Below are 27,912 nucleotides of genomic sequence, written 5' to 3'. Positions count from 1 at the left end.
ACTGCTTGCTGTGCGCTCCACAATATCTGTGAGAGTAAGGGGGAGACATTTAAGGCGGGGTGGGAGGTTGAGGCAAATCGCCTGGCTGCTGGTTACGCGCAGCCAGACACCAGGGCGGTTAGAAGAGCACAGGAGGGCGCGGTACGCATCAGAGAAGCTTTGAAAACCACTTTCATGACTGGCCAGGCTACGGTGTGAAAGTTCTGTTTGTTTCTCCTCGATGAACCCCCCTGCCCCTTGGTTCACTCTCCTTCCCTGTAAGCTAACCACCCTCCCCTCCTCCCTTTGATCACCGCTTGCAGAGGCAATAAAGTCATTGTTGCTTCACATTCATGTATTCTTTATTCATTCATCACACAAATAGGGGGTTAACTACCAAGGTAGCCCAGGAGGGGTGGTGGAGGAGGGAAGGAAAATGCCACACAGCACTTTAAAAGTTTAAAACTTTAAAACTTATTGAATGCCAGCCTTCTGTTGCTTGGGCAATCCTCTGGGGTGGAGTGGCTGGGTGGCCGGAGGCCCCCCCACTGCATTCTTGGGCGTCTGGGTGAGGAAGCTATGGAACTTGGGGAGGAGAGCGGTTGGTTACACAGGGGCTGTAGTGGCAGTCTGTGCTCCAGCTGCCTTTCCTGCAGCTCAACCATATGCTGGAGCATATTAGTTTGATCCTCCAGCAGCCTCAGCATTGACTCCTGCCTCCTCTCATCATGCTGCCACCACCTTTCAGCTTCAGCCCGCCACTTACTTTCTTCAGCCCGCCACCTCTCCTCCTGGTCATTTTGTGCTTTCCTGCACTCTGACATTGTCTGCCTCCATGCATTCATCTGTGCTCTGTCAGAGTGGGAGGACAGCATGAGTTCAGAGAACATTTCGTCGCGAGTGCGGTTTTTTCGCCTTCTGATCTTCGCTAGCCTCTGGGAAGGAGAAGATCCTGTGATGCTTGAAACACATGTAGCTGGTGGAGAAAAAAAAAGGGACAGTGGTATTTAAAAAGACACATTTTCTAGAACAATGGCTACACTCTTTCATGGTAAACCTTGCTGTTAACATTACATACACAGCACATGTGCTTTCATTCCAAGGTCGCATTTTGCCTCCCCGCACCTTGTGCCTAGCCACTCCCCCATCCCCATGGCTAACAGCAGGGAACATTTCTGTTCAGCCACAGGCAAACAGCCCAGCAGGAACGGGCACCTCTGAATGTCCCTTTAAGAAAAGCACCCTATTTCAACCAGGTGACCATGAATGATATCACTCTCCTGAGGATAACACAGAGAGATAAAGAACGGATGTTGTTTGAATGTCAGCAAACATACACTGCAATGCTTTGTTCTACAATAATTCCCGAGTATGTGCTACTGGCCTGGAGTGGTAAAATGTCCTACCGTGGTGGATGGAATAAGGCTGCCCTCCCCAGAAACCTTTTGCAAAGGCTTTGGGAGTACATCCAGGAGAGCCGCGAATGCCAGGGCAAATTAATCATTAAACATGCTTGCTTTTAAACCATGTATAGTATTTTAAAAGGTACAATGACCAGAGGTCCCTTCTCCGCCTGGCGGGTCCGGGAGGCAGACTTGGGTAGGTTCGGGGGGTACTGGCTCCAGGTCCTGGGTGAGAAACAGTTCCTGGCTGTCGGGAAAACCGGTTTCTCCGCTTGCTTGCTGTGAGCTATCTACAACCTCATCATCATAGAATCATAGAATATCAGGGTTGGAAGGGACCCCAGAAGGTCATCTAGTCCAACCCCCTGCTCAAAGCAGGACCAATTCCCAGTTAAATCATCCCAGCCAGGGCTTTTTCATCTTCTTCTTCGTCCCCAAAACCTGCTTCCGTGTTGCCTCCATCTCCATTGAAGGAGTCAAACAACATGGCTGGGGTAGTTGTGGCTGAACCCCCTAAAATGGCATGCAGCTCATCATAGAAGTGGCATGTTGGGGGCTCTGGGCCGGAGCGGCCGTTTGCCTCTCTGGTTTTCTGGTAGACTTGTCTCAGCTCCTTAAGTTTCACGTGGCACTGATTTAGGTCCCTGTTATGGCCTCTGTCCTTCACGCCCTGGGAGATTTTGACAAATGTTTTGGCATTTCGAAAACTGGAACAGAGTTCTGATAGCACAGATTCCTCTCCCCATACAGCGATCAGATCCCATACCTCCCATTCAGTTCATGCTGGAGCTCTTTTGCGATTCTGGGACTCCATCATGATCACCTCTGCTGATGAGCTCTACACTCACCTGCAGCTTGCCACACTGGCCAAACAGGAAATTGAAATTCAAAAGTTTGCGGGCCTTCTCCTGTCTACCTGGCCAGTGCATCTGAGTTGAGAGTGCTATCCAGAGCGGTCACAATGGAGCACTCTGGGATAGCTCCCGGAGGCCAATACCATCTAATTGCATCCACAGTACCCCAAATTCGACCTGTCAAGGCCGATTTCAGCGCTAATCCCCTTGTCGGGGGTGGAGTAAGGAAATAAATTTTAAGAGCCCTTTAAGTCGAAAAAAAGGGCTTCGTCGTGTGGACGGGTGCAGGGTTAAATCGATTTAATGCTGCTAAATTTGACCTCAACTCCTAGTGTAGACCAGGGCTATGAGTTAATATTGAACCAATGGCTTAGCAAGGTGTGTAGAAGCCCCATGCAACTGTAAGTGCAACCTTTCAGATAAAACAAAGACAGAGAGAAGACATGAATGCTTGGCACTCCTTATAAAAATAAAGGCCAGTAAAGATCACCCAGTGTCCTGACCAAAATTCCATTATGTGCTGCCTACCTAAAAACTCCCCATACAGTTTCACTTGGAAAAGGTACTCTTCACTTCCTATCCTAACCTGTTGTGTAACGTTGCTTTGTGTTACTGAAGTTAGTTGTTTTCATCCTGGAGATGGTCACATTTCAGCTATGGATTAAGCATGTCCTATGTGCAGTTTGTGTGTTGATTTCAATTTGTAAAGCATTTTGAGATCTTTTAGGATAAAAGATGCTATGGTGAAATGTAAAATCATCATTGCCTAGGTGTAAATTAAGGAGGAAAGCATTCCAGAGGTACAGGACCTTGATAGAGAAGGCCATGCCTCCTGTCCTTTCAAAACTCTATAGTGGGATGAGCAATTCCTACAGTCAGTTGACAGGACAGAAGGCTGCAGGTGGTCTCTCAGATAGACTGCTCTGATATTACTTTAGACCGTAAATACTCAGACAGTCATACTTGCTTAACATCAAACATAATTTGCCACAATATTTTAGACACTATCCAAGGTTTTTCATCAAATGCGTGACCTTCCTCAGAGAGTGGTGTGTGGCATCACAGAGAGGCACAGCCAGTGCTGTGAACTTTCTACTATGGCCAGTGAAGCAGGGGCAAGCACTGTGGGAGAGCACATGCTTCACCCTTTAAATAGGTATTGCGGTGCCTGTTGACTTTTACTCCCAGAGGTATTCTGGCTGAGTCATGTCTCTAGGCACTTCTGCTTGGGCTGAATAGCCTCTATATCCCACTCACCTTCCTGCTTGCACAGCACTGAGTCTCCCCTTGAAAGCCAGAGAGAGCAAGGAGAGAAGAGAGAACAAGGGGTTAATACTGAGACATACAAATACAAGAGAACTGGCTGAAGGTTCTGAGGTCACAGGAGGAGAATATATACAATGATAATGGAGGTTCATCAATTTGAAAAACTCAGAACTGGAAACAGAAGTGGAAATGCCAATAATAGACTCAGTGTGGCTGATTTCAAGTGGCAGTTTAAATGCTGTCTGATAAAGGTCTAATGGAGAATAACTGACTGATGAGGTTTGTTTGGAAGGGAGCATGCAGTGATAGAAAGGATGGATGGACCTAATTATTACGCTCCACTGGAAGACACAACTGTGGTTAATCAGAACCTGTCTGGTGTTGACGAATACATTAAAATCTGCTGTGGGCACACTGCCCTCCCCTCTCTGGGGAGGTGGGCAGAATATTTCCACCATGGCTGCTGCTAAAAGAAGCTATTTGACTCTCTCTCATACTCCTAGAAGATTATGGAAGATTCCTTTACTGAAGAAGTGGCCCCATCCTCTCAAAACCCACAACTGTGTATAAAATAAATCCATGAGTAAGGGAGAACCACCAAAAGGGAAGGGAATGTGGAGATAAGACCACCTACGAAATATGAAGCTGAAGAATGAACAGGGGCTGAGAAACCCAACCTGCTTCAAGTCTTCTATCTCCAACCCTATATATTGTATTGAACGAGTGGTGTTGGCTCACAAGTCTTGGCCAGATTCCAACTTGGGCAGCTGCATGCCCTCAGCTTTCAGCTGGGCACACAGCTCTTCACTTCTTGTCTTACACTACAGGGTAGTGTTTCTGTGTAGTGTTGATCTTTACCCATGTAACCCGATTTCCTTTCAGTTTAGGATTTCTTGGCAGCACACCTGTATCTTTTATGAATCAAAGCTAATGCCAACAAGCACAGCTGCTCTTTCCAGCTGAACTTTCCGAAATCTGAAGAGCTGAAAATAAAAACAAAAATTTAAAGTCAGAAAGATAAAACAATTTCACCTTGCAATGCTGTGATAACAAACCTTCCTAGCAGATGCATGTTCCAGTCATTTCCATATGAGTCTCAGGAGAACCCAAATTCCCTCGAGTCAAACCAGGACACAACACAGCCTGTATTCCAGTTCCCAGCTGTTAAAGTACTTGTCTTGGCATCTTCCATCTGTTTGTCTTAAATTCCTGAATGCTGTGGCTCCTCTCAGCCCCAAACTCTGGTTTCTCATACTCTCTGGAACAGATTTATAATTACAGGAGTGACAAAATAGTTTTAAAACAAAAGCTAGTCGCAACTTTAACTATGGTGTAATAATGTCAAACCTCCATGTTTGAGGTTCACTAACTGCCACCCCTTCCCCACCAAAGCTACTTTACAGAATTATCTAGTGATGGGAGGTACATGTTACAGCCATGCTTCAAGAGCTTTCACATCACCGTCACATTCTTACACCCATCCTTAGGATTCCAGAGAAGGGATAAGAGCAGTTTCTCCTCCCTCTCTCCATCACTCCACTCTCAGCTCCCTTCCTGTTTAATCCTCCCAACAGCAGAAAGTGTCTTCTTTCACTTCTCTAGACCACTAACATCGCCACAATAGGCAAGAGAAAGGGACTCCCCCAAATGGAGAGGAACGCTGCACTCCTTACCTCCTGAGGCAGTAGCCTCTTCATCATGGAGTCACTCTTGGCACCATGCCAGCTCTGTTCTGCTCCTGGCAACTGATGCTCCTCTCAGTCTGCCATCCAGACTTCCACAAGGGAGGCAGGGGATGGGACCTGGGAACAGTAGGAAGGCAGGCCAGTAGAGGAGGGACTTTTCCCAGTGCAGGTGAGGTAGAGCACGGGTGAGCATTGCCTCGCTCAAGAATACTGATTCTCCAGCTCCCCACTCTCCTAGCCATAGATCCTTCTTTCTTCTTAGCCTAGCTCCTTTACAGGCTTCCCCAACCCCACAGGAACTGAGCAGTCTTTAAACAGCCACATTTTCAAACGTGGCCACAGATTTTGTGTGCCCAGTTTGTCACACCCAGGGCCTGATTTTCAGAGGTACTGCACAGCCCCAGCTCCCACTGACTTCAGCCATAGATACTCAGCACTTCTGAAACTCAGGCTCCAAGGATCTCAATTAAAAGTGGAGGCACTCAGCATCAGAGGCGACTTTTGATACTGCTGGCAATAGTGCACAACATTTCTGGAAGACTAGCCAGCTCCTTGAAAGTTAAACAGCTACTGTATTTCACTCCAGAAGCGGCTGGACTTCAGTGGTGACTGAAATGCATTGTTTCGGAAGCATTTGGGGATCCCTGAGGCTAGGACAGTGGTTTTCAAACTTTTTGTATTGGTGACCCCTTTCACACAGCAAGCCTCTGAGTGTGACCCCCCCTTATAAATTAAAAATGGGGGGAGGAGGAATTTAATTTAATGGGGGCTTGGGGCTGTCAGCCCCACAGAGCTGACAGCTCGCAACCCCCATGCAACCACCCTGCAACCCCGTGAGGTGTCACGACCCCCAGTTTGAGAACCCCTGGGATAGGAGGTAATAGAGAAATGTAAAATATTATTAAATAATGAGGGATCTATTATCCTCCCCATACACATACACAACTCCTATAGGTATTGATGCACGGAGAAAAAGAATAGCGCTCCCATTTGGTAAATAAAATACATCACTTATTTTCAGATTCTCTTTTCACAGAGTTTAAATACAAGTCCAACAATTTTAAGGGCGACACTGAATGAACATTTCTAGCCTCTAGATTACTTTGCTTAGACCATTAACATAATTAATCTCCTCTAACTCAGACAAATTAGGGTTTCCATGTGGCTCATTAATCTCTGCCTCTTCACCTAAAGAGGCTTCATAGCACCAATATTATGTAAAACAGCAGCATGCCAGGAATAACTTGGAGACCGTGGAAGGGCTGAGCATAGCAAAAGCACACTGCCTGAGTTTTGTCCAGATATTTTAATAATAGTTTTTGTTTTTTTAAAAAGAGGCTCAATTTAAATCACTAAATCCACTGAGATTTGCCATGATTTCATTCTGACTGAAGTTTGGGGATTAAGAAATAGGGGTTTATTGGTCATTTTTCAGAGGAAAGCTGCCACTAACAGGAAAAAAGAGAAAACAAACTCACATGTTTATATATGAATAACCCTATCCCTGTAATTAATTCACTTCAGAGCCATTTTGCTGAAAGGCCTTTGAAATGATCTGGAAAAATAAAGGGAACACATGAACCCATTTCTTCCCAGCCTCTTCACTCTTCCGCTCTCTTCCCCTCAGATAAGTGATTGTGTTTCCCTTGCCAACCAAGTTGCGCACACATCGCTGGGTAAGGAAGCAGTTAGGTATGGAGCGTAGAAGCTACTGTTTTACCTTAAAACAGCCACTGCTCACACTTTGTTTCCCCATTCCAGCCCTTGTTTACACTGGGAATGTGCCCCAGTTATTGCCATTGATGGCCAGCTGCACCAGTGCAAACCCTATGGTAGATCAGCCAACCTGCTATTTGCATTACTGCAATATTTTCCCTGGTTTCAAGCATGGCTAAACTGCACCAGTGCAAATTGCAGCTTGCCTATCTAGATATCGATTTTAGGTGCGTACATGGCCCCCATTACCATTGTGTCTGAGCTCCCCTCAATCTTTAATGCATATATCCTCACAACCCCCCCCCCCCGCCCCCGTGTGCATAGGCACTGACTCTCTGGGTGCTCCGGGGCTGGAGCACCTACAGGGGGGGAAAAAAAAAATGGGTGCAGAGCACCCACCATCAGCACCTCTCCCTCCCCCCAGCGCCTCCTGCCCACCAATCAACACCTCACCCTCCCTCCCCGTGCCTCCCACCAGTCACGATCAGTGGTTATGTGGCATGCAGGAGACTCTGTGGGGGAGGAGGCAGAATGGGGCGGGAAGAGGTGGGGCCTTGGAGGAAGAGGTGCAGTGGAGGCTGGGCCTGGGACAGAGCCGGGGATCGAGCACCCACCGGCACATTGGAAAGTGGGCGCCTGTGTGGTAGAGTTGTTGTGAGGATAAGTACTATTATTCCCATTTTACAGAGAAGGAACTGAGGCATGCAGAAACTAAATGACTCAGCAAAGGTCACACGAGAAGTCTACCTTTGGCCAGGAGCACCAGCCAGAAAATCAGGGCCTCTGAACAGTCAGATACCTTTCTACAGTTTTGAGCTTACTTTCTTTGTCCTGTGCTAATTGGCTGCTTGCTTCAACACACCCTATCCCATTCCCTCCTAGTTTCTTCACCTCAGCTTCACTCAACACCTGCCCCTCCTCCCCTGCCCTGACCCCTTCACGTCCTGTTTCCCTTCCCTTTTCATCCCATTTAACCAATCCCCTCCTAAGTAAACCCACATAGCACAAACATGTAATTTAATTTAATTAATTACATTGTGGAACTAACATGCCATTTGCTGCCATCACCTTGTTCTTTTAGTGTCCTCTGCACAGTCTGACTCTTGGACGGCTTCAACTAGTACACCCTGAACAGTAGTATTCTAGCTAGGCGTAGCCGTTGGATCATCATGTATAAGGCTACAATTTTTTCCACAGAGGTCGGGGAAGTAACAAAGTCCGTGACTTCCAGCGACCTCTGAATTCAGCCCCAGTGGCTTGGAGTTGCAGGATCCCCCCACCGCCGGCACCGGTTGGGAGCTGCAGGGTACCCCCGGTGCCCGGTGGGGGCTCCCTGGAGCAGCAGGGGTACCGTAAAGCTCCAGGTCACAGCAGGCTGTGGGGGGACCCTGGAGCTCCCAGCCCCCAGGCGTGGGGGACCTCAGAGCTTGAAGAGGCCCCCACAGCTGCACAACCTCTGCAGACGGTGTGGGGACCCAGCATTTTGTCAGGGATATTTTTTGTAAAAGTCACGGACAGGTCATGGCTTTCATGAATTTCTTTATTGCCCATGACTTGTCCGTGACTTTTACTAAAAATATACATGACAAAAATCTTAGCCATACTCATGTGTCTTCCTCACCCCTCTCCTCAGTGAATGTCAAATGCTCTACAGTGAGGATAGAAAAGGTGTGTGGTGCTCCAGCCACCTCGGTTCCTTCCAGCCATGACTATGTGAACAGATTAAGCTTTACTCCAGGATACTCCTGGATCCGTGGCTAGTTTTTGATTGAGTTGGTTAGTTCGTATTTTAGTATTTGATTAAGTTAGTTATAAGTCATTATCTTCTGTGTGGAGATAGTGGAACCAAAGACTAAATCGCTGGGATTTAAGGGGTGCATGTCACACCTAGCGGTGTTCCTGGTGTCGGACGATGTTCCTGATGTCAAGCTGTCCTGCCGTGACCCAAGAGCATGAGTACCAACTGCAGGGCAGACTGTTAAGAAGCAGGGCACAAACCCCAAATTGGTTGTGAGTTCTATACATAGATTTCACCAACTAAGTATCATGTGTGAACTCCTCAAGCACTATAACAGCCTTAACCAAGAGTCACAGATAGATCGGAGTGTCCAAGAGGACAATCGTGCCATTCAGGTAAGCTTAACTTTGTGATAGAATATCCCTTACACTAAAGATCACATCAATATTCAGGTTACTCCCAGTCCAAAAGGGCCAGTCACTTCCTCCAGGTCAATTACACCTTAGCTCTTACACCAAAGACAACACTTGTAGCCAATCCTATAATAAACTCTCTCAAGATTTATTAACCAGGAAAAGGCAATAAGAGTTATTTACAAAGTTGAAGCAGATAAACACACTCATACAACTGAGTTACACTCGGGTTTCAAAAGGTAATAAAAGCTCCTATGATAAGCAAGCTCTATATGTCCTTAGGGCAAACCCATGCCAGGTACTGGTGATCTTTTGCATATGCTTAGTAATCCTTGTCCCCCAGAGTCCAAGCAGCATAAAATATGAAGTTTTCCTTGTTAGGGCCTTTTATTCCTCCCCCACTTCTACTTCAAGTTGCACATTCAACCTTTGGGAGGCATTCAGTTGCATGTCTCCTCTTAGTGGAAGGAAGTGGGGTAGGGCGAGCAAACAAAGTATTTTGTCCTCTGGTGTTGATGGACCTTTTGTTGGGCAGGAGAGAACACCTCCTATGCCAAATTAGTATTTTACTCTTGGTAATGCTTCTCTCCTGACTGGTGATTTACAGTTACAGAGCAAACACTTAAATATTACCTTATAACATGGGATACAGATATTATAAGCGAGATTATTGCATTGCAATAATTTACAAGCATTCCATAAAGTCTAAACACTAAAATTTTTTTATAACATACCTATTTTAACAGTACTAACACACAAGTGAACCAGAATGGCTCCAGCTATGTATTTGTCAGTGTTCAGTTGAGGCCTAGGGGCCTAGGCATTAGTTGGCACCTGGTCTGTCAGAGTCACAATGCTCAAAGTGCTTGACTGTAAGGCTTGAACAACATGAGCAAATAAGGAGAGGCAGAACAGGCTTCGGGTGATTTTTATTACAGAAAAACCTTGTGGAATCGAGTGGGTGCAAAGTTCAAACAAAACTCAGAGACCAGCTTTGGTTCTGAGTGAATCCACAGAAGAGAAAGAAAACCACCTCCTCAACTGTCAACATAAAGGATGTGGAATTAGAAAGGAAAGCCTCCCATACCATTGCGCTGGCCTCTGTCTCCAGAGCCAATCCATGAGATGATGCACCAGATGTTATGAAGCATGAATGCCCCATCCTTGTCGGTATCTGTTTCTTTGAAAAAGGTCAATCTGCAAAAGAAAGACCCCCTTGACCAAAGAGTCTTCAAGTAACCTGCCTTAAGTAAAGATTCTTGTGGTAGAGGCAGGAGATATTCTTCTTTGGATCCAATTGCATCAGACCAGTTCTGAAAGTTAAGGCTCTGGAACTGTTTTGAGGGGAAGATAAGGATTCAGCACCCAGGGCTGACACAGCACTGCATCAAACAGTAGTTGCAGTGCAAGTTCACCGATTGGATCCGCCTCTGACTCCATTGGTGATTAACCCATCTATGTTGATTGTGTAAGAACTGGACATTCTCTTCACACTGGTCCAGTTTGATGCTTCCCTGAGAAAAGAGGGAGAACTGATTAAGTCAGAATTTCTCCCTTGCTTCCTCCACTGAAGACCTTTTCTGGATCTCCACAGAAGAGGTTTTTGCTACTCTCCTAGAAGATTGTAATCAATGGAACCAGAGATATCAAACAATCTTACCTCATTCCCTTTGGCTCCATATGAACAAAAACTTCCACCCAGATCTGAATTTGGCTTTTTTTGGGCAAGAACCTCCTTGAGTTTGTTGGCCACACTGACCATGTCCTGCTCCTTATCAACATGTCCCTATGCCTGGGAATAGTCATTCACTGATGCGGTAAGACATGGATCTGATGATGCCTCAAAGTCTAGAGAGATCTCCAACAGTTGTAAGAGATGCACTTTCAAGAGAGGAAGAAATAGCAGACATACAAGAATTGGATCCAGCCTCTAGAGTGATGATGTCTCCAGAGGAAACTGTGGGAAGGGGGGGGGGGGTCACATCAGCTGCATTGCCATCAGAGGATGTGGTATTATTCTATGAGCTGGTGGATTGCATGATAAAGATTTTGGACATTCCCTCAATTTCTGCTGAATACTCTTCTCACTCTTTGTTTGATATTTTAGGGGCAGCAACTAGAGAGTCACACTTCTTTCATTAGAAGGATTGTCCCAACCAGCAAAAATGATCTGGAATACACCCTAGTCTGCACAACCCTATGCCCAAAAAGGCTGACAAATTGTACTTTTTCCCCTCAGGAAGGTCTGGCTACCTTCTATACGCATCCTTTTCCTAACTCTTTAGTAGTGGAGGCTGCACTACACAGGAACAAGGTCTCACAAGTGCACTCTCTACTCCTTCTAAGAAGGAAGGGAAAAGACTGGATGTGTATGGGAGAAAAATATTTCCTGCAGCTATGTTACATAGGTGAAATGCAAATTATGAAGCTTTTATGGCTAGATGTCAATATCATTTATATGGGGAAAGATTGGATCCGGAGTAATAGAGTAAGTACCTCATAAGCACAAAGGGAAGGGGTTTTATTCACATTATTTTCTAATTCTGAAAAAACCCAGAAGCCTTCGCCCCATTTTCGATCTCAGGGAATTAAACATTTTTATAAAAAAAGTTTAGTTTCCACATATTCTCTCTAATTTCTATAATCCCTTTTTCCCCTTCAGACTTGGTTTGCAACTAAGAATTTATCAGATGTGTATTTCCACATTTCAATATGATCATGTCATCAAAAATCTGTTTCATGGTAGGAAAGGTCAGTACAGGGTCCTCCCTTTTGGTTTATCCACAGTCCCAAGAGTGTTTACAAAATGCCTCTTGGTTGTAGCAGCATATCTAAGAAAACAGTGGGCTTATTTATATTCTTATCTAGATGACTATTTAATAAAAAAGTGTTATCAAAGGAAGAGACCCTGTTTGCTCAAGGGCAGATAAAGATAGAGACTCAGTGTCAGGGGTATTTCTGATAGATTGGGGTCAAGGCTTTATGTATGCATTTTCCCCATTCAGAGAGTGATAAAACAAAACAAGGCATAGCTATGGTAATTTTAACAGCACCATCCTGGGTGAGACAACAGTGGTACCCAGACTTAATTCACCTGTTCAGAGGGTGTGACAGAGTCGGGCCAGATGGCTACAGGAGAGTGATAGACGGTAGATACATTAGCCCCAGGTTACTTAGGTCCCTTTTCCCTGGGTAAGGTAACACGGAAGGTTTTTTTTTTTTTTTTTTTTTTTTTTCTTCTTACAAGAAGACTTTTAATAGAAGTAAAGAAATCAGCTCTGTAAAATCAGGATGATAGATACCTTACAGGATAATTAGATTCAAAACATAGAGAATCCCTCTAGGCAAAACCTTAAATTACAAAAAGGACACACAGACAGGAATAGTCATTCTATTTAGCACAGTTCTTTTCTCAGCCATTTAAAGAAATCATAATCTAACAGATACCTAGCTAGATTACTTACTAAAGTTCTAATGCTCCATTCCTGTTCTATCCCCGGCAAAAGCAGCATACAGACAGACACAGACCCTTTGTTTCTCTCCCTCCTCCCAGCTTTTGAAAGTATCTTGTCTCGTCATTGGTCATTTTGGTCAGGTGCCAGCGAGGTTACCTTTAGCTTCTTAACCCTTTACAGGTGAGAGGATTTTTCCCCTGGCCAGGAGGGATTTTAAAGGTGATTACCCTTCCCTTTATATTTATGACAGTCCCAAATTGCCCAACCCCGTCGTGTTGAGCAGAGGGTGGGGGATATGTGACAGGGTCGGGCCAGATGGCTACAGGAGAGTGATAGACGGTAGATACATTAGCCCCAGGTTACTTAGGTCCCTTTTCCCTGGGTAAGGTAACACGGAAGGTTCCAGAACAATCAGGAAATTTCTGGAAACAATTAAGGCAGACTGGCTGATTAGAACACCTGCAGCCAATCAAGAAGCTGCCAGAATCAATTTAAGACAGGCAGGCTAATCAGGACACCTGGGTTTAAAAAGGAGTTCAGTTTGTGGTGTGCATGTGTGGAGCTGGGAGCAAGAAGCTGAGAGTGAGAAGGCATACTACTGGAAGACAGAGAAGTACAAGCATTATCAGACATCAGGAGGAAGGTCCTGTGGGGAGGATAAAAAAAGGTGTTGGGAGGAGGCCATGGGGAAGTAGCCCAGGGAGTTGTAACTACCATGCAGCTGTTACAGGAGCCACTGTAGACAGCTGCAATCCACAGGGCCCTGGGCTGGAACCCAGACTAGAGGGCAGGCCTGAGTTCCCTCCATTCCCCCAACTCCGGTATCAAGTAGGGAGGAGTTGACCTGGACTGTGGGTTCCACCAGAGGGGAAGGTCTCTGGCCTGTTCCTGATCCACTAGGTGGATCAGCAGAGACTGCGGGGATTGTGGTTCTTCCTTTTCCCCATGTTGGCCAGTGATGACGCTAACTGAGTGAACGGCAGATTTGAGCCACGAAAGTGGCCAAACGGAGGGCTGCCGTGAACCTCTGAGGTGAGCAAATTTGCCAATAAAGCACAGGACCCACTAAGGCAGAGGAGGAACTTTGTCACAAGGGTTAATCACATCTCTACTAGTAGTACCGTATTTGCTGACACAACAACAACAGGGGAAAGTTATCACCCAGATATTCACTCTTTATTTAACGGCATGGGGAATAAGGTTCTGGGATTGTTAAAGTCTTGCTCATTAGAGGTGCAAAATATACGGATACAGTCAAGGAAAAGAGTCCACATGAAAATGTTATGGTTATAAACGGAAAAGGGTTGCATCTGAAGAAGTGGGTTTTTTATGCACGAAAGCTTATGCCCAACTAAATCTGTTAGTCTTTAAGGTGCCACCAGACTCCTTATTGTGTTTGTGGATACAGACTAACATGGCTACCCTGATACTTAATGGAAAAGGGTGTTATAGTAAGTTTCCATGTACGAGATGAGAAAAGGAGTACTTGTGGCACCTTGGAGACTAACCAATTTATTTGAGCATAAGCTTTCGTGAGCTACAGCTCACTTCATTGGATGCATACTGTGGAAAGTATAGAAGATCTTTTTATACACACAAAGCATGAAAAAATGGGCGTTTACCACTACAAAAGGTTTTCTCTCCCCCCACCCCACTCTCCTGCTGGTAATAGCTGAAACCTGTCATTATGCAAGGCACTGCATTTAGCCGTATGGAGTGGAAATCTATCAACTGCATGAAAAAACTTGTACAGATACAGACAGACATCTTCCTTTCCAAATGCAAACAGATGGACATCGTACCAAAAGGACTGAAGGTAAAAAATCCATTACAATCTACATACCACACAGACTATGCTGACAGCTTGTGCCACACGCTCTCAAAGAAACTGTGGAACCACCTGATCAACATCCTCTGCAGCAAACAGGGAAAGATAAAGAATGAGCTCTCAAAAATGGATACTCTCAAAAAACCAGCCTTCCACACAAACTTCCTCGTGGCTGGACTTCACTAAAACTAGACAAGCCATTTACAACACACACTTTGCTTTCCTACAAAAGAAAAAGGACACTAAACTTTCTAAACTACTACATGCCACAAGGGGCCACAGCAATGGTTCCCTCAACCCACCTAGCAATATTGTTAACCTATCCAACTATACTCTTAGCCCAGCAGAAGCAGCTGTCCTATCTCGGGGCTTCTCCTTCTGCCCCTCCACCCCCACGAACATGATACAGTTCTGTGGTGACCTAGAATCCTATTTTCGACGTCTCCAACTCAAGGAATATTTCCAACACACCTCTGAACAACATACTAATCCACAGAGACCTCCCTACCAACACTACAAAAACAAGGATTCTAGGTGGACTTCTCCTGAAGGTCAAGACAACAGACTGGACTTCTACATAGAGTGCTTCCGCCGACATGCACAAGCTGAAATTGTGGAAAAGCAGCATCACTTGCCCCACAACCTCAGCCATGCAGAACACAATGCCATCCACAGCCTCAGAAACAACTCTGACATCATAATCAAAAAGGCTGACAAAGGAGGTGCTGTTGTCGTCATGAATAGGTCGGAATATGAACAAGAGGCTGCTCGGCAGCTCTCCAACAGCACTTTCTACAAGCCATTACCCTCTGATGCCACTGAGAGTTACCAAAAGAAACTACAGCATTTGCTCAAGAAACTCCCTGAAAAAGCACAAGATCAAATCCGCACAGACACACCCCTGGAACCCTGACCTGGGATATTTTATCTACTACTCAAGATCCATAAACCTGGAAATCCTGGGCGCCCCATCATCTCAGGCATTGGCACCCTGACAGCAGGATTGTCTGGCTATGTAGACTCCCTCCTCAGGCCCTACGCTACCAGCACTCCCAGCTACATTCGAGACACCACTGACTTCCTGAGGAAACTACAATCCATCAGTGATCTTCCATAGTGGCCAGGATGGTGTTATCAGGATGTAGAAGCCCTCTACACCAACAACATTCCACACAAAGATGGACTACAAGCCGTCAAGAACACTATCCCTGATAATGTCATGGCTAACCTGGTGGCTGAACTTTGACTTTGTCCTTATCCATAACTATTTTACATTTGGGGACAATGTATACCTTCAAATCAGCGGCACTGCTATGGGTACCCGCATGGCCCCACAGTATGCCAACATTTTTATGGCTGACTTAGAACAACGCTTCCTCAGCTCTCGTCCCCTAACGCCCCTACTCTACTTGCGCTATATTGATGACATCTTCATCATCTGGACCCATGGAAAAGAAGCCCTTGAGGAATTCCACCACGATTTCAACAATTTCCATCCCACCATCAACCTCCGCCTGGACCAGTCCACACAAGAGATCCACTTCCTGGACACTACGGTGCTCATAAGCGATGAGCACATAAACACCACCCTATACCGGAAACCTACTGACCGCTATTCCTATCTACATGCCTCCAGCTTTCCCCCTGACCACACCACACGATCCATTGTCTACAGCCAAGCTCTGCAATACAACTGCATTTGCTCCAACCCCTCAGACAGAGACAAACACCTACAAGATCTCTATCAAGCATTCTTACAACTACAATACCCACCTGTGGAAGTGAAGAAACAGATTGATAGAGCCAGAAGAGTTCCCAGAAGTCACCTACTACAGGATAGGCCTAACAAAGAAAATAACAGAATGCCACTAGCAGTCACCTTCAGCCCCCAACTAAAACCCCTCCAACACATTATTAAGGATCTACAACCTATCCTGAAGGATGACCCAACACTCTCAAATCTTGGGAGACAGGCCAGTCCTTGCCTACAGACAGCCCCCCAACCTGAAGCAAATACTCACCAGCAACCACATACCACACAACAGAACCACTAACCCAGGAACCTATCCTTGCAACAAAGACTGTTGCCAACTGTGCCCACATATCTATTCAGGGGACACCATCACGGGGCCTAACAACATCAGCCACACTATCAGAGGCTTGTTCACCTGCACATCCACCAATGTGATATATGCCATCATGTGCCAGCAATGCCCCTCTGCCATGTACATTGGTCAAACTGGACAGTCTCTACGTAAAAGAATAAATGGACACAAATCAGACGTCAAGAATTATAACATTCATAAACCAGTCGGAGAACACTTCAATCTCTCTGGTCACACGATTAGACATGAAAGTTGCGATATTACAACAAAAAAAAACCTTCAAAACCAGACTCCAGCGAGAGACTGTTGAATTGGAATTAATTTGCAAATTGGACACAATTAACTTAGGCTTGAATAGAGACTGGGAGTGGCTAAGTCATTATGCAAGGTAACCCATTTTCCCTTGTTTTTTCCTACCCCCCCCCACCCCCCCTCAGACGTTCTTGTTAAACCCTGGATTTGTGCTGGAAATGGCCCATCTTGATTATCATACACATTGTAAGGAGCGTGATCACTTTAGATAAGCTATTACCAGCAGGAAAGTGTGGGGGGAGGGGGGAAGAGAACCTTTTGTAGTGGTAAACACCCATTTTTTCATGCTGTGTGTGTGTATAAAAAGATCTTCTATACTTTCCACAGTATGCATCTGATGAAGTGAGCTGTAGCTCATGAAAGCTTATGCTCAAATAAATTGGTTAGTCTCTAAGGTGCCACAAGTACTCCTTTTCTTTTTGCGAATACAGACTAACACGGCTGTTACTCTGAAACATGTACGAGAGATTATTTTCACAGAGGCTATAAAACAATCTGTTACATCTTAAAAGCATGGGTCTTTCATTGCCTACAGTTAAGGTTAATCTTTCAGCCATATAAGAATAGCATGATCGTAAATAAGTTTTTATTGATGTAATTAAGAGGTTTTTAAAGGTCTTAATTTGTATCCTTCAATTAGATACCCCATGCCATCTTGGGGCTTGAGCATAGTGCTTTCACAATTAATGAAACCTTCTTTTGAGCCAAGGGAAGTTGTACCTAGTTCCATCTATCTATAAAGACAGTATTTTTAATATGTCTTGCTGAAGTGATAATTAAGTGAATTGTGTGTGTCTAATGGCTGGTCTCCCATTTCATAAGGTAATTCTCTGTATACATTTGTCAGGGTTCCCTCCCCACTCTGAACTCTAGGGTACAGATGTGGGGACCCACATGAAAGACCCCCTAAGCTTATTTCTACCAGCTTAGGTTAAAACTTCCCCAAGGCACAAATTCTTTGCTCTTGGAGGGTATGCTACCACCACCAAGTAATTTAACAAAAGCATCAGGGAAAGGATCACTTGGAGTTCCTAGTCCCCCAAAATATCCACCCAGGCCCTTACACCTCCTTTCCTGGGGAGGCTTGAGAATAATATCCTAAACCAATTGGTTACAAAGTGATCACAGACCCAAACACCTGGGTCTTAAGCCAATAGAGAAACCAGTCAGTTTTTAAAAGGAGGATTTAAAAAAAAAAATTCAAAATCACCTCTGTAAAATCAGGATGGAGAATAACTTTACAGGGTAACAAAAGATTCAAAAATACAGAACTCCCTCTAGCCTTAGTTTCAAAGTTACAAAAAACAGGAATAAACCTCCCTCCAGCAAAGGAAAACTTAATCTAACACGCCTTGCCTGGCTTTTACTTACAATTTGTAATCTGAGAGATTTAGGATGATTTATAGGAGAAGGAGTTCTCTGACCTGATGCTTCTCTGCTTCCCAAAAGAACACACAAAACAAAGCCTCCTCCCCCCCCCCCCCAAGATTTGAAAGTATCTTCTTTCCCCATTGGCCCTTTTGGTCAGGTGCCAACCAGGTTATCTGAGCTTCTTAAACCCTTACAGGTAAGCCGGAATTCTTGGCTACCCTTAGCTGTAAGGTTATGACAACATTCAAAGTTGTTTCTTAACCAAAGGTGGTTTCATATTTTCATCTAATCTTACCAGGGTTTTTCCCCAAGCCTCACAGTCAAGATGAGGAAGCTAAGCTACATACATTAGATGTCTAAACAGGAAAAGCCCTTTTAACATCTAAACAACATAGACAGTCTCCAAGCTTGTTTATACTGTTTGAAAAGAAAAATAAAAGGAAGACTGTTTCTATGCAAACTCTTTCAAGATGCATTCGGTTATGTATTAATGAAGCTTACAAGTTGCTTGGTTTACCTGTCCCTGAGGGAACTAGGGCACATTCTATCAAAGGCAGCCTCTACAGCATTTTCTAGACACATTCCTTTAACAGAGACATGCAGAGCAGCAGCATGGAGTTCAGTCCATGCTTTTCCTAAACGTTACTCAATAGACTTGGAATCTAGGTCTGCTGCAAAATTTGGCAAGCAGGTTTACTGTCTTTATTCAGTTAGCACTCCATGGTCCCACCATCCTGGACCACAGTTACTACTTGTTAGTCTATCCCAAGAGTGTGACTATGCAGACAACACTTGAAAAATTGAAGGTTACTTCCTATAACCAGAGTTCTCAGAGATGAGCTCTGTACTATTCACACTTCCTGCCCACTCTTTCCCCACTACATTAGAGTCCGACTTACCATGAGACGTAGGGTCGCTGAGGAAGACACTGAGGTGTCGGAGCACCATTCCCCTTCTACACCCTTGCTCTAGAATATTTGATGTTCACTGAGGGGAGGAGCAAGGAAGATGCAGGAGTGATCCAATGGGGACTGCTAGCTAGAATTCTACCATTCGGGATGCTCTGACTGGTGCAGCCTAAGGGTGTTACTATGCAGAGGCCATCTTGAAGAACTCTGGTGGTGGGTAAGTAGCCTTCATTTCCCTCTGCTTGTGTGTTCTACTCCTTTGCCCACCCTGTGTCTGTCTTGTCTATTTAGGCCATGTCTACACTGTGAGCTAGGGGTGTGATTCACCTGCTTGTGTACTCCTGAGGGAATTCTGCACCAAAATTTTTTTTTAAATCTGCACACTATTTTAAAATTCTGCATCTTTTATTTGTCAACACCACCACAATATAATCACGCCAGGTTCAATTTACTTCAAAATACCTGACAGCAAGTATGTCTGTAACGATACAGACAATAAAAGATTCAGGAAATGTTTAACAAATAGATTCCTTACTAGGCATATTAATATAAAACTTTGAGAAATAAGTCATTTAAATTACAATACAGAAAATTTCCACACCTGTCAGGTGCAATACAAAGACTTGGGGGAGTCAGGGGGAATGGAGGAACAGAGGGAGAGGGAAGTAATTCCTGGGAGTGAACCTGAAGGATTGTTGGGTGTGGGTGGGTGAAGTATGGAACAGGTTTTTTGGGGGGGGGGAGGGGAGGGAGATTGTTAGGGAGTTGGGGAGCCTCTCTCATGCAGACACTGGTTGACCCCCTAGCCTCTCCCATTCTGTCAGGCACATCTTCTCTTGCCCCCATGTGTCTGTGTGCCCCTGTCCCCCTGTGTCTCTGCACTCCCACTCAGCCACCCCTCTTCTCCCAGACCCCCTGTGCCCCTGCACCCCCTCTTCCATTCACTTCTGGCTCAATGCTGTCACCCTAGTAGTTCCTGTGCCCCTGCTCCAGCCTGCTTCCCCCCCCCCACCACTAGCCCTTCCAAACCTCAGTCTATGTGACCCCTAGCAGCCCCATGCCCTCCTCCGTCCATCCCCACCCCCATATCTCCTCACCAGGTCCCATGGGCAGGGTGCTGTGAAGAAGGAAGTCACTGCCTCCTCCCTCTCTATGGCTGGCTACTCTGGCCCGGAGTTGACTGCCCTTTCTTCTGGTGCCACAGCAGTCCCTGGTGGATGAAAAGTATAATTTCAGCACCTTCCCAGCAGAATCCATTTTCTGTGGAGAAAAAAATCTGCAGGGGACATGAATTCTGTGCGAGCGCGGTGGAGCAGAATTCCCCCAGGAGTAGAGCACATACTCATGCTAGCCCTCATCGAGCTAGCGTAGTGTACAGAGTAGCCTAGCTGACAGATAGCAGCAGCAGAGGCATGGCTTAGCCGTGTCACGTATGTATCTGCCTGAAATCAGTGGGCACGTACTTGGCACAGCTCAGTCATGCCTCCGCTGCTGCTACCACAGCTATGCTGCTATTTATACTCACTCTTGCTTGATGAGCGCTAACAAGTATGTGTCACAAGTAGGGGGATCACACCCCTAGCTCACAGGGTAGGTATAGCCTTACTATACACTACTCTGTTTGTACACTGCCTGGCACAATGGGGCCCAACTCTTGGTTGGCCCTTAGGCAATTTGGTAACAAACATGAGGATTATTATTAAGTCTGTCAGAGCAGGGAGTTACAGGTCTCCCAAATCCCAGGCTCTTGCACCTGAGCTCTGAATCATCTTTCCTCCCTTAGAACTCCTTGAGGCTTACAGCAGTTTTTCCTATCTACACAGAGGTCTGGACACTGCTGGCTGAAATCCGCAGCGTAGAACAGGCTGTATGCACGCCACTAGAGTCACAGATGGGATCTGATTTCTGCAGTGCAGTGACCACAAGCAGGAACCTCAGAAATGCCCATTTTAATTTAAAAAAAACAAAGGTTTATTTTCAATTATATGACAAGATTTCCATTAACCACAGCCCAGAAAAATCAAATGCTCTTATCTCAGAGGACACAAAAGTACTTTTGGATGCTAAACATGACGAGCTGTATCACTCCTTTCCCACCCAAGCCACCCTATTCAAATAATTAATATTTCCCTGCCTTTGAACAAAACCTAATTTCACCTGTATTCCCAGAGGGTCACAATTCCTCTCGGAAATCTTCTGGTGGAAACTCTTGGGTCAGGGATAAGGGGGTGAGATCTTCAGCTGATGTGAATTGGCATAGCTCTAGTGGAGTCTACTGAATATCTAGCCCCTTTTGTTTATTTCCTCTGTAAAGTACTACAGACATTTATGGTAGTATACGTACACACTACACATAGTAATAATGAACCCTGCCCTCAAAGTGAGCCTAAAGTCTGAGAAAATGGCCATACAGAACTCCCCTGTGACAAGAACACTTACTTTTTTTAAAAATACTGCTGGGGTGTGTGACTCTTGAAGTAAAGGCCCTGGCATCCTAACCTTGGCCATGCTTGGTGTTTACTTGCCATTGCCTGTGTGCCTCTGCTACAAACATTCACTCCTTAAATGCAAATCACACTTTAATAATGGAGAGCAGCAGTTCTCACTGCTGTAGCTTAGAGAGCGCTGCATCAAGGAATTTCTTAACATCTCTCTCTGTTGGTAATTCTATGGCCCCTCAACACTGTATCTGAGCCCCTCACAGACATCAGTGGATCTATCCCCAAACACCTTTGTGAGGTAGGGAAGTATTATCTCCAGGTTACCTAAGGCACTCAGGAGTGAAATGACTTGCCCATGGTCACACGGAGTTTGTAGCAGAGCTAGGAACTGAGTCCAGATCTTCCCAGTCCCATGCCTTACCCCCAAGCTTATCCTTCTTTAAGTGCAACTCTCTTTTAAAGAGCAACCACATCACACACTAGCAAAGCACTTCAGAACAACTTCTCTTCCTTTGCTTCTTTGTTTCATTCTCTATGCTCCCACTAACACGTTTATTCTCTTAGCTCTGCCAGGGAGGTCAGCCTTATCCCAAGGGTGGGGTTTCCTGGCACCCACTCTGGGAAAACCAGGGTTGCAGCCTTTTGTTACCCTCACCAACCCACACCCAGATGGCCCAAGGATCACTGTTCCTTTGGTTACCACCCCACTCCCAGGCATGACGACGATGGGGAGGTGTGTACCCACTGCAAGCACGGGTGGGAACTCCATTCCATCAGCATCTCCGCTCCCTCCACAGTTTAACAGGAACCCATTCTGACTGCTACAGAAGGGGAGTCCTGCTTGTCCATCAGGGATGCTCTATCGACACAGATGTACTTAACCCCCCCACCCCCTCCTGTCTCCTTTACTAAAAAAGGTCAGCTTGTGGTAGAGGTTGCATGTGTTGGAGAGTGGGGTAGCACTACAACTTCAGACTGACGGTGGCCTTGTCCACATTGACCGTTTCCTTAAAATTCCCCACCATTGTATTATCCCTAGGGTGACTCCACCACTGGTAGCGAAGGGGGGAGCTCTAATGTAGACAAGGCAGCAGAAGTGGGCAGTATTTTTACCACGACATCCCCTCAATCTGGCAAGGTGAGATGACATGGTATTAAAAGCACCAGCAACTTATCTACACTAGTGCACCCTATTGCTACCACTGACGGAGCTACACCAGTGAATGACTAGATGCATTATCACTATCGGAAAAAGTTCAGGACAAACAGCCTGTAAGTTCTTTTCAGCCAATCTTTGACCTAGTGACCCATGCTATCACCTTCCTTGGTTCACCTGTTGTATCAAACTCCTTTTCTAGGATTACCATCTGTTTGTGGGAGGACAAATTGCTGTGCTGTTTCCATCTTTATGCTATAATGCAGCATCAATGCATGATGACATTGCATAGTGATGTGCCATCACGGTAGCTGAGAGCTCAGCCTGTCATTACACTGCAGCATGATGCCGAGACACCCAGAACAAACTCTGGACTCTAACTGTCCTGTGAGCTGCAGGCCTCCGGGACTGTGCTGTGAATTTTAAGAGACCAGGTGGGTGAGGGAATATCTTTTACTGGACCAACTTCTGTTAGTGAGAAAGACAAGCTTTCAAGCGACACAGACCCGAAGAAGAGCTCTGTGTAACTTGAAAGCGCGTCTCTCTCACCAACAGAAGTTGGTTCAATAAAAGATTTTACCTCACCCATTTTTGTCTCTATCCTAGGACCAAACACCTACAACATTGTATACTATGAATTCTAAGGCAGACACACCCTTCCTTCAGCATTTGGAATTCGGGGTCAGCCCATGTGCTCCCTTATACTGGAGTGGGAGGTGGAGACTGTGAGCCGCAGCAGAAATAAACTCTCCAGGGGTGAAAGTAAGTTAAAGAACCTATCAGTACGCCAGAGTCCTGAGCTGGAGTACGGTACGCAGGAGTCTTGAGATACTGCAGGGCTTGGGTGGCAATTTAAAGGGCCCTGGGCTCCCTGCAGCAACTGGAGCCTTTAAATCACTGCCAGAATCCTGCCACTGCTACCTGGGGTCCAGCAGAGGGGCTTGGGAGGCGATTTAAAGGATCCAGGGCTCTGCCGCTGCAGGGAGCCCCAGGCCCTTTAAATCGCCAGCCTGGGGAAGCTGGTCCAGTCCAGCATGGCATACCGGCTCTTTCTGTTACGCCGGACCGGATCGGCTTACTTTCACCTATGGAACTCTCCCTACCAAGGAGGACAGAGGGCTCCACATTGCTGTCTAGCAGCTCTTGCTCCTCAGGATTCAGGAAGTGAAAATATGCTCCCTAGGAGATCCATAAGCTGTTGCAATATGGAACTCTTGAGGCACGAGGGAATCGCAGAATACTCTCCATCGCCCCCTTACCCCACCTCCCCCAAAACTGGTTTATCCCCAGTTTAGCTAGTGGGTGTATTCATGCCTAGATTCTGCTCTGGGAGAGGAAGGTATTTGCTCCATTTCTGATTGGAATAGCTCTCATTTCAAAAGTGTGCTGTTTAGGGCTAATTGCATCAGCAAAACTTGCCTGGACCTGGGTAAGGACCGTCAATAATATTTAAGGGAAAAAAAAAACCAGAATATTTCCATAATATGGGGAGCATGTATCTTTGCCCTACCCCTAGAATCCAGTGACAATTAAAAACGTCACTGAGTCTGTTGCAGTACAAAGGAAATATTAACTCATTTATCTATCAAATTATTATTTCTATAGAGCTGATGCAGTGCTTTGGGGTTCTACAGAGAATTCTACCTTGACTTTTATTTTTAAACAAGATGCATGCACTTGAAATGAAGAAAACAGGATCCAGGGAGGAGGAAGAGGTTTGCTGTAATTGTACTAGGCCTGATTCTGTTCCAATAAGAGCCAATGGCAAAACGTCCACTGACTTCGATGGGGGGCACGATTGGATTCTAAGACTGCAAAACAAAAAGTGTGTCCAGCACAATTAGACAGTTACTTTTGGAAAGATGCAATATCAGTTTCTCTTCGGTTTGCTGTAATTTCCAGAAAATTAAACTTGCTGTTTTGCTGAAGAGTTTGCACTGGCAAAAGGTGCCTGTAATCCCTGCTCCATCCAGAGCCAGCCAGTGCCATCCCAGAAGTTAGAAGAATTTGCCAAGGAGGGGGCATATCTTGTGGGATTCACTGACTCGGGTCTTGCGCCAAAGCTCACTGTAATCAATGCAAAAACTTCCATGGACTTCAATGGGCTTTGAATCAGAATCTCAGTGCACTCTCCCCTTCACACCCTCTGCGGCCCCCCCACACCCAGGCAGTCTTCAGTGGCATCCTGGCTGAAATTAAAGCTTCCCACACTGAAGGAACCATCAGAGATAGCAGAAATACACATGCACATACACACAGTCCCCTCTTGCATCACACCCCTACCAACCTGCAATATGTAGCAGTCTTGAATCTTCAGCATGGGTGAATCAAGCTTAATGCCTTTACCAGAGCTACTACTCTACACCTCAGATCATTAAAATGGAACACACCTGTTTAAATTAGGGTAAAACCTAATGGACTTCAAATGGAAGTATTCAAATCAAATGCTAAGCATGAAGAGTAACTTCCTTGGCTTGGAACAAGTCAGCTGACAAAGCTTAAATGTCTGCCTGAGTGAGAAGTCACACCCCAGCAGAGCATGCATTCTGCACTAGATTAGTGGGGAATCTGATGAAATTCATCAGGACCTGTCAAAGAATTTGAGAGTTAAAATCCATAGCAAGTAACTCCTCACATAAGCTTCTAACCTTGCCAGAAATATTCCTGTGCACTGTAACCTTGAAACTTGCAGCAGGGGCCAGGTGTCAGTTTACTCCTTGAACCTAAACCCAAGCAGCTTGGCTAATGGAGTTTACAATCTCCACTGGTCACATCAGAAGAGCTTGTAATTTCCAGGGCAAGTGGCTCAGCCAGAATCTACGAACTCTGGAGGCTGTGCTCATAGAGCTTGTAACCTCTTTCTACCTGAGCAAGCAGCCCTTAAAGTGCTGCCATCTGTGACAGTGCAGTCTGAAGACTGGAAACTCTTTTAACCAGAGAGCTTTGGCTGATAAACCACATGGGCTCCACTAGAGCAGCTGTACCCCAGCTTCTGAACTCTGCCAACTTTTAGGGCACGACTTTCAAGAGCACTTGGCATTAGCCTAACTTTGCTCCCACTGACATCAAACAGGACGTGTGCAATTAGGCCACTGCCAAGCCCTTTTGAAAATTCCACCCTTATAGCCCACTGCTAGTGAGTAAAACGTTAAAAAAACTCTGTGGCAAATAAGCTTAAATAGCTTCTGGCTTGATCAGAAATAGTACGTGGCGCTAGACTCATCAAGGACTCTTGGATAAACCAAATTTGAAGTTTCTAGGCCAAGCCATTTCTGAGATACAACATGACAAAGTATTAGAAAAATTTGCAAAAAGCAAAGAACGCAGTTTATTTTCAAAGTACCATTGCTAAGAAATGGTTTGTTCAGTTCACCGCTAGGTTTGTCAGAAATACTCTTTACTGCCACAGATCATACTTGCAAAAATTGAAGCACAAAGGCCTTTTGGTTGAAGGAATTTAGAGGAGGTCCCCAAATTGGGTGTATGGTTATGGAAATACTGCCAGTTTTCTAGGATATATACACTAAACACATACTGTGTAGTTATATACACCGACTCTGTACAATTAGTCTATATAGGAACATCTTGATTTTATGAACTCTGATTTTAGAGGATTCTGTTTTATCCAAAATACCTGTGTGTTTCTCAGCCTGAGAGTAGATAGATATATCCACACACACACCTGATTTTACAAACTTGCCATTATAGCACAAGTTTACAAAGTTTACACACAAGACTTCAGCTCTAGAAAACACCCCAGACTCATGGCTGTGCCTCTATATCACACCCTCCTTTGTGTGTATTTGCATAAATATATTTATACCACATATACACCTGCCTATTTTATCTCTGTTTCCTCCTTTTAAGCAAATGGCTCAAACTGGCTTCTGTAAATAAAAAAGTTAAGATTAAATGGCTTTAATGTTCACCTTGCCATTAGTCTGCTTTGCTTTTAATAGTGTGAGAGATTCCAATTCAAAATTTAGTCTGCACTCATCCCCCTCTATAGAGGCTTTACCTTCAGAGGAAAATTATGAAGTACTCTGAGGATTTCCCCTCTTTCAGGGTCACATGGCTTCCAGCAAGCTCTGTTAGGGAGCCACTTTCAAAGCTCATTAGTTGAGACACTTGCCTCCAGACATATGTGCTAGTTGTTTGACATCCATGCCTCAGAAGGTTCAGGATATACACTGAATATATGCATAATGATTTGCTCCCTTTCATCCTCATGGCACTGGGAAGAACTCTGCTTAGACTCAGATCTCTTTCTGTTCTCTTTAGTCCAAGGGTAGACCTGAGCCCTAGTATACTTTGGAACATAGGAGGATGGTTAGGGATCCCCCTTCCTCCTCCCTCTTATTTGGTGGGATAACAGAACAGATGTAACCAGTTGGCAGTCTCCTCCAACTGATGACCAGACTCATGGTGCACATGTGTCATACATATTACATCACTACAACTGAGACTCAAACTGGGATCTTTCCAGGATCCATAGGCAGTGAATCTATCAGGTGTTGGAAATCTTATAGCCCCCACTAATCTAGAGAGACACAGGGATACAAAGACAAATGTTACATCTGGTTTCCTCTTAATGATCAGGAGTAAACCCTCTTCATTTGATTTACCAATGAGTGATAAGCTTCATGTCTTCTCTTGCCACCAACCAGAACTTCATAAGAATATATGGTTTAGGGTTCAGAGACAAGGTGAAGAAAAATCACTAGAACACCTTCCTGAGCCAAGGAAAACAAGAGTAGTGGCACTCAACCTTTCCAGACTACTGGACCCCTTTCTGGAGTCTGATTCATCTTGCATACCCCAAATTTCACCTCACTTAAAAATGACTTGCTTACAAAATCAGACATAAAAATACAGACATGTCACAGCCACACTATTACTGACAAATTGCTGACTCTCATTTTTACCACACAATTATCAATTGGAATACAAATATTTACTTACATTTCAGTGTACAGTACATAGAGCAGTATAAACAAGTCAGTGTCTGTATGAAATTTTAATTTGTATTGACTTTACTAGTGCTTTTTATGTAGCCTGTTGTAAAACTAGGCAAATATCTGGAGGAGTTGATGTACCCCCTGGAAAACTGCTGCATATCCCCAAGGCTACACGTACCCCTAGTTGAGAACAACTGTTCTAGAGAGAGACAGCCATGCAAGGCTGAGGGGACCAATCTGTGGCAGGGCAATAGAATGATGTAGGCTCACCTTTGTGACCGACCATGAAGGGAAGGATAGATGAAGGAGTCTTGCACTTGCCTG

The 27,912-nt window shown here is 45.1% G+C and overlaps 1 long non-coding RNA gene across 2 annotated transcripts; it reads right to left on the bottom strand.

The window, feature by feature from the left end:
• Positions 1-342: 342 nt before the first annotated feature.
• On the bottom strand, positions 343-27,912 carry LOC140906468 (uncharacterized). Of its 2 annotated transcripts, none has more exons than XR_012157125.1 (5): positions 27,859-27,912; positions 5,176-5,304; positions 4,535-4,760; positions 3,494-3,522; positions 343-955 (listed from the first exon to the last, which is right to left on the bottom strand). It is a non-coding gene; the product is annotated as an uncharacterized LOC140906468 (long non-coding RNA). The 2 variants fall into 2 exon arrangements; XR_012157122.2 differs by lacking the exon at positions 27,859-27,912 and adding an exon at positions 19,025-19,105.

The sequence above is a fragment of the Lepidochelys kempii genome, chromosome 1 (assembly GCF_965140285.1).
Source record: "Lepidochelys kempii isolate rLepKem1 chromosome 1, rLepKem1.hap1, whole genome shotgun sequence".
NCBI lineage: Eukaryota > Metazoa > Chordata > Testudines > Cheloniidae > Lepidochelys > Lepidochelys kempii.
This window is presented reverse-complemented; position numbering and strand designations above follow the sequence as displayed.